Consider the following 10,079-nt stretch of genomic DNA (forward strand, 5'->3'; position numbering starts at 1 on the left):
CTAAAATCAACACTTTCCAAATCACACGAAAAGGAAAAGCAGCTGTGTTGGCCCATGAGACAAATTCAGCAAGCAAGCAAACAAAACATTAGGACAATACCTTTATTTATTTTTATATTTTATTTATTTATTTATTTTATTTGGTGAGCCAAGATAATAAATAAATTATTAATAAATAAATTATAAGATAAAATAAATTTATTTTATTTTATTTTATTTTATTTGGTGAGCCAAGATGTGAAAAACTGCAAGCTTTTGAGTTCTTCGGAACTCTTCATCATGGGCAAACAAAGCAAAAAAAAAAAAAACAAAACCGAAACCAAGGTAGGGGAAGAGATCACTCACAAACATACACATGCACACAACTAGTGGTGAACATGGGAACTCGAAAGCTTGCACTCAGACCACATAGCTGGCACTGAAAATAACTTCTGTGTAGCTGGTGCTTCACATAGCTTCAGCAATAGTTGAATTCCTTCACATGTTACCAGGGCTTTTTTCTTTTCTAGGAAAAGAGGTAAGTTGTTGAGCTTTGTTTAGGGGGAGCAACCAGCCATAGCTGTTGAGTTTTTTTTAGGGCGAGGACTTCTCTTCTTTTCCGTGCCACCCGTCGCCTCCAGCACGCAGCCCCAAATGTCGCCGCAACACTTGAGGTGCATGAACGCACAAAAGAGGTTCCGGAACCCAGTTCCAGTGAGTTCTGGCTGAAAAAAGCTCTGCATGTTACTTTGGTATGGTTATGTATGTGGAAACATCAGGGGGCAGTGAGGTAGAGTCAGCTGCATACAACTAGAGCCTCGTTTGAGATTTGCCACCATCATTTGCTTAAGGTGGTATTTGAGGTTCTTCTTCAGACAGAAAGCACCTTGTGGTGAACTTACACTATTTTGTTGTTTCTGTTCGTTTTTCCTCTAGGTCACATCACAGCCAACCTTAAACCCCTAATTCAAACTTCTGCTCTCTGAAACTGGTCCTGTATGCAGGAGTGCTACTGTAACAGCACCTCTAACTCCTGCCCATGGAGCTTGTTCAGAAGGAAAGCATCAAAAGCTGCTGGTAAAGGAAAATTGGCAGGGTCACACTCCCCTTGTTCTCCTTCCAATACAGCTAATCAATCAAAGTGACCAAAACCACATCTGCAGCCAGATTGAAATGGGTCTGGATAACCAGCTGAATCCAAGTATGCCTGAAGCTAAATGGCTGTCATCTCTTAATACATTAGCCAACCATTTTGAACACTTACGATTGGTAGCTTTGCATGCTACTCTGTTGAGTCTCTGCATCTGTTTGGTTCAGTACTTGCAGTTGGAACTAGTCTAGGATAATTATTTATAGTTACCATACGACATAACTGAGCAGATGCTGAACCACAGGTGCTTCTCAGAGAAACCATGTTTGCGTTATGTTCTGAAATTGGGCTGATCGCGGAATAGATGCTTTTGAATTATGGTGCTGGAGGAGACTCTTGAGAGTCCCATGGACTGCAAGAAGATCAAACCTATCCATTCTTAAGGAAACCAGCCCTGAGTGCTCACTAGAAGGACAGATCCTGAAGCTTAGGCTCCAGTACTTTGGCCACCTCATCAGAAGAGAAGACTCTCTGGAAAAGACCCTGGTGTTGGGAAAGATTGAGGGCACAAGGAGAAGGGGACAACAGAGGATGAGATGGTTGGACAGTGTTCTCGAAGCTACCAACATGAGTTTGGCCAAACTGCGAGAGGCAGTGAAGGATAGGCGTGCCTGGCGTGCTCTGGTCCATGGGGTCACGAAGAGTCAGACATGACTAAACAACTAAACAACAAAGCTTACACTAATTTTTGTGGTTTGACTAAGCTTGTGGTTGAGTTAACTAATTTACCCACTACTTAATCCTGCCTCTTATAATGCATAAGTCTGTAGTGAAGGATCAAATTTGTTTAACAAGGTCCATAAGTTGAGGAGGGGGGCAATACTTTACTTTATCGATCTGCTACACATTATTTCTTGCTGATTGTACCACTGACATCTGTTTTCTTGTAGCTACATACAACACCTGAGTTTGTTTTAATACAGTATTTATTTTAAAAAACTTATTGGTCAATTATCCCCTCTCCCTCAACAATTAACTGTATTTCTTGCCATGTATCATTCATAGAACTTAATGGGCAGCATTCAACTGAGTTTTACTCAGAGTAGTCCCATTGGATGATATTCATCCAAGTTTTACTCAGAGTAAACTTATTGAAATGCGTTCAGAACCCCCCCAACCAAATACAGTAAATGAGCAAAATTTAAATTACTTTTATGACCATTTTTAAGTCAACCTGGTTTGCGAGTTGATATGTAATTTTGATTCTTTAACACAATGTTAAATTGAGTTTCTTAAAAAAAAGAAGACACAACCATTTAAATCTCTCCCAACACATATCAATAGCGTTGACCACTAGTCCTTGTGAGAGCTCGGCTAACAGAAGGCTTTTAAACAATTACTCTGAGCATTATGTTTAAGGAAATAAGACTTTCTTCAGCACTTTGTTTCATCCAGACTTTTCAACCACAGAGCTGTTAGATAACATCCAGATTGCTACACATTGACAAATCTACATCAGTGTGAAATCAAACCCTCTTCCCCTACACAAGATAAGAAAAAGAAGGAAGATCAAGCTATAGTTTCCTCCAGGGAGAGACATCAGCAGCATTTTGCTTTCTGATTTATTTTGACACTAGCTCTGACAGTTTGCACAATGGTTAACAGGCAAAGAAAAGCCGATTCACAATGTCAGAGGCGTAAAATAAAACATTTCTAATTTAAGCATGGAGGGCTCTGGTAAGGTTTTTAAAAGAAATCCTGCTACAGAATTTTCATTCTGCAGGGCTTCTTGATTCTACAGTGTTTGGCGGTTATACCATTAAAACACAAACTTTTGCCTGCCAAACTGAAGTGGAATAAATAAAAACAAATGTAACCGCTATTGTTCTGAGAAGGTCATCACACTCAGATATGCCTTACAAAGGCTAACATTGTGACCTTCACAAATCAAACTTGAATGTCTTGCATTTTCTCGAAATGAAAGGAAATGCTTTTCTTAACAGAATATGCTAAGCACACCATATGACAGAATATCAGTGGCAGTACTAGATAAAAGATACATCTTTGTATGTTCTGCGGTGAAGGGAAATAGTTACGCAAACTGATGTGACATGCTGTGCCAGGTGAAAGATTACGCACTGAGACTGGGGTGGTTTTGCAGACCTTGGGTTTGTTTCAAAAATAATCCCCAGTTATCACGAAAGGAGAAGTTTTGTGCTACACAATGTGAAATATAGGTTTGAGGTTTAGAAAGGTACGTGAATTCCACCCAGGCCTTGCGCCAGAAAACCTCCTAGTAGCAGCCTGCTGCTGGAAAATAATAGGTTATTCTCTGCATCATTAGGCTGCAGTATTCTCAGCTCGGCTGTGCTCTGTGTCTAGCCACTCCACAGATGTTAGCATTGTGTGTGATTATTTGTTACAGTCCCTAACAGGAAATAGGAAAAAGGTACCTGGGAGGTAAGGAGACTAAATCAATGTGACATATATTTGTTTTCATATAAGGGGAGAAGTGGGGCCAGTAACAAAATGTTGCCAAGTACTCTCACCTCCCAGCTGTAATGCTCCTATTTAAGTTCCTGCCAGACCGTTCTTAGAGGATGCTATAATCTGGAAGGAACTCAAGCAGGGCATCCCATTTCTCCCCCTTGTTTTCTGTTTCCTTTTTAAAAAACCAAACAAAACTCAATATTCGGTGGCTCCTGGACACGCTTAAACCTCATGATGCTGCTGTTCCCCCTACATTATGTATTCTCACATCGTTTTTTTTTATATTTCTGCAAACCATGTTTATCAGCGGCTCCATCTGGACTCCATTTCTGCCGGCGCTCACCCCACCCCCCCAAGATCACTATGAGAATGAGTGATACTATATCTGCTGCAAATATTCAAAATTTGGAAAATGTTGCCATTCACATGTGAGTCCCAACACTCCCAAATTAATTTTGTGAACGTCAAATCCCAATACCCCCAAATTAATTTTGTGAAAAAGAGATGCATTTGTCCACTTTTCAGATATATGTGCACATGAATGTTACAAGTAGGCGACTATCAACACTCACTGGTGTATCTCTTGACAATGACAATATTTATCACACATGAATATCAACACTCGCCGATCTCCTGGCAACTAGGATGACTGCAATCTATTTATTTATTTCACAAAATTGCAGCTTGCTTGTTTGTAATAAAACTTCAAAGTGACTTACATAAAAAATAAATAAAATTATCAGTAAAGAAAAGTTAAAAACAACCATATTTAAAACGTTCAAAAAATAATAATTATCCGCTTAAGATCCATGTCAACATCCTACATGTCCGGAGAGGCTTGCCTAAACAAAAATGTTTTAGCATATGTTGTAAAGACTTTTTTGATGTCGAAAGTGTGGCTCACCCTTTTAGCACCCATGTAGTTATATGGTACATTTTGAGCTGGTTCAGATTTCTCAAAAAATGCAAGCAATTCTCGCTTCTTCCTCACTTCTACTTTAATATCCAAGAGAGGCTCAACATGATTAAGATCTACAGGTCATACTTTGCTTATTAGAAAGGAGGTGATGAGAACAATGATTGCAAAATGTTACCTGTCTGATCTGTGGAGGGCAGTGGTGGAGATGGACGTACTTTGTGGTGGGGATCAGACTAAATGATCTTCTGGTTTGAAATAGTACTCTGATTCCATCATCCTAAAACTACCTGGTGCATTCTCAGACTGTGCCTCTGAGCAGCAGCTGGGTCACACTCAGAGGAGAGCATTTGTCATGTCTAAATTTAAAACCCTGCCAGTGGCAGCTGTTTAGAGGAACCACTGAACTGGCAAATTTCCCACTTGAGCTAAGGTAAATCCTATTCCTGCGGATAAGGTGGTTTGAACAATACAATGATTTATTATTGCTACAAGAATGCAAAGGGTTAATTTGGTCATATGCGTCATCTAGTAAGCATGTGCTTTTGATCAGCATCTTGGTTTCTTTCAATAATTTAATCAAAGGAATACCATGAATCATGTATATGCCAAAATAAAATTTTATTTCCATGTTTAATGGCAAAACAGGAAATCTAATTTGGGGGTATATTGAATTTTTTTAAAAAACAACAGCAACAACAACACACCACCATGCATTCTAGAATACCATGAGACCTTGTAATTTGTGTTCACATATATTACATTTTTAAGCATAAACAATTGTATGAAATACACATTTAACCAGCTTTCTCTGGTTTGCTTGTTTACACCAGGACCAAAGTCTTCTCTCGATGTAAAAACGATATATTATGCAAATTATGATCTGTTGGAAAATGGGACCTTGGCTTTAATCTGTTGTCATAGTTTCTTGCTTAAGGGGAAGTATGAAGCAGAGATGTCAAACTAATTAAACAGAATAAACTAAACTGATTTCAACCTCAGACTGTTTTTGCAAGTTTATGTGGCTTTTGTGTGCTGCAGTAACTATGCTACGCCACTTTCTTGGGGAAAAGATGAGACCCCCTACCTTGTGATTAACTGTTTTCTGATGACTCACGTTCAAAGACGGGAGGAATATAAATAAATCAGTGTTATACAAGCCGCCGCATCATTCCACCAACTTACTTTCAGAGGTGAAAGAACTGCTGTATCTTCAAAGATAAGTCATGGCCTTTCTGCTTTCCTTTCTGTGACATCTGACAACTCTAATAGATCTAACTGAGTAGATGCATAAGCCTGGTAGGCATCTACAGTAGCCTGGTAAAACAAAGCCTAGTATTGTTTGATGGCATGACTGATTAGTAGATGCGTGCTCATCACTGATACACTAGCATGTCACTTTCCAGCATTTGGTGGTTGTTGCTTTTTAGGAAGAGGGAGATATGAACACAACCAGTTCCTCCCATCTGGTATTCTGAGCCACTCTTCACCGACAAAATGGCACGAGCAAATATGATGACCAGTTTGGGTAGTGCAAAACCCAGGCTGGATCTAGACACATCAAAGAAGCATTTCAGTTAAACGCGTTGCAAAACTTTGCATGAGAAATCGGGTTGGCAAAAAGCGGAACTTCGCAGTGCCATCTGCTGTCACAGTGTTCGAATGCATAATCAAGCATATAAAGCGTTTTTTTTTTTTCTTTTTTTAAATATAATTTTTATTGGTTTTCAAGTTTTAACAATTATATAATACCATATCATAATACATTATATCATTTGGTCTGCCGAGCATATGACTTCCCTCCGTCCTTTTTCTGGTTTCCTTCTGTTACATTTTATTTTGCACATTTACAACATCTCCATCCTATATTTATCTTAACTTGTCTTAACCCTCTCTTTTGTCTTAAATTATAAAGCGTTTTTTTCTTTGCCAATATAGCTGAGTCCTCAGTCTTTTATCTATTTAGAAAGGTTATAGGTTCTAGCGTCCCATTCCATGATGCTTGAACATAGGACAAAATGTATACCTGACTCCCTTTCCACAATTACATTAGCTACTTCATCACCTAATGACTTTCAATGATACCTAGCGACAATCAAATGCTTCATAATCAGTTTTGTAGAGTTCTGTTCCCCCTTACTTTATTTACAAAACATGTTCTTTCTAGCATTTCTTTCTTAGGCCTCGTGCATATTGGCCAATAACCAGTGCTATTTTTCTAGAAAAAGAGGTGGTGGAGTTCACCACGAATGCCTCCCTTGTTCTCTTATAATGGCAATGGCACCCACCTGAGAGGGGCCGGAACTAAATCCTGGCAAGTTCTGGAACATCTGATGGAAGTTCTGGCAAGTTCTGGAACATCTGATGGAAGGGAGGGCGTCACTACAACTAATCCAGAATAAGGCAGCTAGACTGGTGACTGGGAGTGGCCGCTGAGACCATATAACACCAGTCCCGAAAGACCTACATTGGCTCCCACTGCGTTTCCAAGCACAATTCAAAGTGTTGGTGCTGACCTTTAAAGCCCTAAACAGCCTCAGGCCAGTATACCCGAAGGCGTGTCTCCACCCTCATCATTCAGCCCGGACACTGAGGTCCAGCACCGAGGGCCTTCTGGCGGTTCCCTCACTGTGAGATGTGAGGTTAAAGGGAACCAGACAAAGGGTATTTTCGGTAGTGGCGCCCACCTGTGGAACACCCTCCCACCAGATGTCAAGGAAATAAACAACTACCTGACTTTTAGAAGACATCTGAAGGCAGCCCTGTTTGGGGAAGCTTTTAATGTTTGATGTTTTATCATGTTTTTAATATTCCATTGGGAGGCACCCAGGGTGACTAGGGAAACCCAGCCAGATGGGTGAGGTATAATAATAATAATAATAATAATAATAATAATAATAATAATTACTATTACCGAGAAATCCCTCTGCCTAGTTCAGCTCCATCAGTCACAACTTGCTGTAGTGACTGGGGGAGTTGTAGATACCAGATTGGTGAAGGCTGTCTTAAACCAACTAGCCATGTCATTGGCTGCAGGTTTCTAGTCTGCGTTTCTATTCAGGGCTCTAGCATAGGAGCCAACTCCAAGGAGCTCAGGGGTCTTGGCCCCCTATAAAATATTTGAGGGGGTAGGGCCCCCCCAAAGTTGATGGGCATTGCCATTCAAATGATGTGATGTGACTGATTATGCGGGGCTTGTTGTTGTTCAGTCGTGTCCGACTCTTCGTGACCCCATGGACCAGAGCACGCCAGGCACGCCTATCCTTCACTGCCTCCCGCAGTTTGGCCAAACTCATGTTAGTAGCTTCGAGAACACTGTCCAACCATCTCATCCTCTGTCGTCCCCTTCTCCTTGTGCCCTCCATCTTTCCCAACATCAGGGTCTTTTCCAGGGAGTCTTCTCTTCTCATGAGGTGGCCAAAGTACTGGAGCCTCAACTTCAGGATCTGTCCTTCTAGTGAGCACTCAGGGCCGATTTCCTTGAGAATGGATAGGTTTGATCTTCTTGCAGTCCATGGGACTCTCAAGAGTCTCCTCCAGCACCATAATTCAAAAGCATCAATTCTTCGGCGATCAGCCTTCTTGATGGTCCAGCTCTCACTTCCGTACATTACTACTGGGAAAACCATAGCTTTAACTATACGGACCTTTGTTGGCAAGGTGATGTCTTTGCTTTTTAAGATGCTGTCTAGGTTTGTCATTGCTTTTCTCCCAAGAAGCAGGCGTCTTCTAATTTCGTGACTGCTGTCACCATCTGCAGTGATCATGGAACGGAAGAAAGTGAAATCTCTCACTGCGGGGCAGGGCTTACCTAACCCATCCCCCCATATTTTATTCAAGTTGGCACCCCTTGGTGCTAGAGTTTGTCACAAATCATTTGCAAAAAGCTAAAGGGATAAAATGCATTGTCCTAGTTAACGGAATGCCAGACTTATGGCTGCTGCTGCTGCTACTATTCTTTGAGTAGAAAAGTGACTACACTCTTTCAGAAGCAATTCATGGGCTGTTTTCCCTCTGACTTGTTTTCACCCTAGACAGATAGCAGTTCCACCAGTCATGCTTCAGCAATAATGGATTTCTTCTTTTGGAAAGGGAGAAGACAGAGCCTCTGTTTCTTTGTAAAGTAATCTTTGTGTTCTGGAAACATCGTGGCTGCTCTTTATTCAGAAAATACTGATGCCGTCCAGCGTTAGCAGATGCCATTCGTCAAGCCTATCTGCAGAGTCAAGTGTCATTATCCTATATCTACAATGGTGTTGTTTTTGCTTAGGTGACTTTTTGAAAATTGAATTAAATACCTTCTGCAGAGGTCAGCATCATAGCCTCTATTGATATCTTAGCGCACTACCTCAATTAACATGCACTGTGAAATACTTTTATAAAATACTCTGTTGATACAGCAATGGGTCTTTCCCATTTACATGTCAGTTCTCCCAGTCTTGTTTTTTCTTTCAAGGTCAACATTTCTCGGAATACTTTTTTTCCCCCTGAGAAAAATTCTGATCCCCCCACTGCGTGCTTTTTCTCACTCCCCTAGAAAAGGAATGCAACTGCTGAATTTCTCTGACTATGGTATTCTCCACCAATACTCTGGAACAAATTTAGTTCTGTGGTATTGCGGAGGATGTGAATGGTTGCCAGGCTCCCACACAGTAGCTTCTCTGTGGCAACAGCAACGAAAAACCTATGCTATTGTTATTGTTATTGTTAATGCCAAGCCACACCCGCCACCCTATGGAGAGATTTGCTGAAGTGGGCCCTCAATTCCTCTGTCCACAAATAGGGTGGAGAATTTCAAGCGGCCATTGGCACAAAGGTCTACCTTTTCAACACTTCTTCTTTAGTGACAGCTTACTGTCGAATTGTTGTACATTAAGACAACGGGATTCCACTGACAAACCATTCACGAATGAGTTCTCTGTTATATAATGTCTCTTCTCTCCAGTTGCAGCTGGAATTATGGAGAGCGTTCTACTGGGAGAGGAGAATAATGTGTCGTTGTAATATGAATCTGCCAGAGTACAAATAAGCAAACGGAGAGAACAAAGATCTCAGTGATCTAGGGACAGATTCTTATCCCTGATCAGGCCTCCGCATACCGTTCTGCTCTTGTGCAGTGTGTTTCAAGATAACCATGCCTTCCCATTGCCTTCACTGAGAATGTCGATGGCATGGGGAAACACATTTAAAGTATGCTGGATCTTAAAAACAAGTGTCTCAGAACTGGATGGAAACAGCAACATTTGGAACATTGCAAGTTGATGGTTGAAACATTTTTGTGAATTTGTGATGTATTGTTCTATTGTTTTTTCTTTGTAAGAGATGTATTGTGCTGCTTTGTTTCATTTTCATTTTTTTTTCTTTTCCCAAGATTTTGTTGTGTGTGTATGTGTTGATTCAAAGTGTTGGTGCTGAACTTTAAAGCCTTAAACGGCCTCGGCCCAATACACCTGAAGGAGCTTCTCCACCCCCATCGTTCAGCCCGGACACCGAGGTCCAGCTCTGAGGGTCTTCTGGCGGTTCCCTCACTGTGAGAAGTGAAGTTACAGGGAACCAGGCAGAGGGCCTTCTCAGTAGCGGCGCCTGCTGTGTGGAACGCCCTCC

Source organism: Lacerta agilis, chromosome 9 (assembly GCF_009819535.1).
Source record: "Lacerta agilis isolate rLacAgi1 chromosome 9, rLacAgi1.pri, whole genome shotgun sequence".
Classification (NCBI taxonomy): domain Eukaryota; kingdom Metazoa; phylum Chordata; class Lepidosauria; order Squamata; family Lacertidae; genus Lacerta; species Lacerta agilis.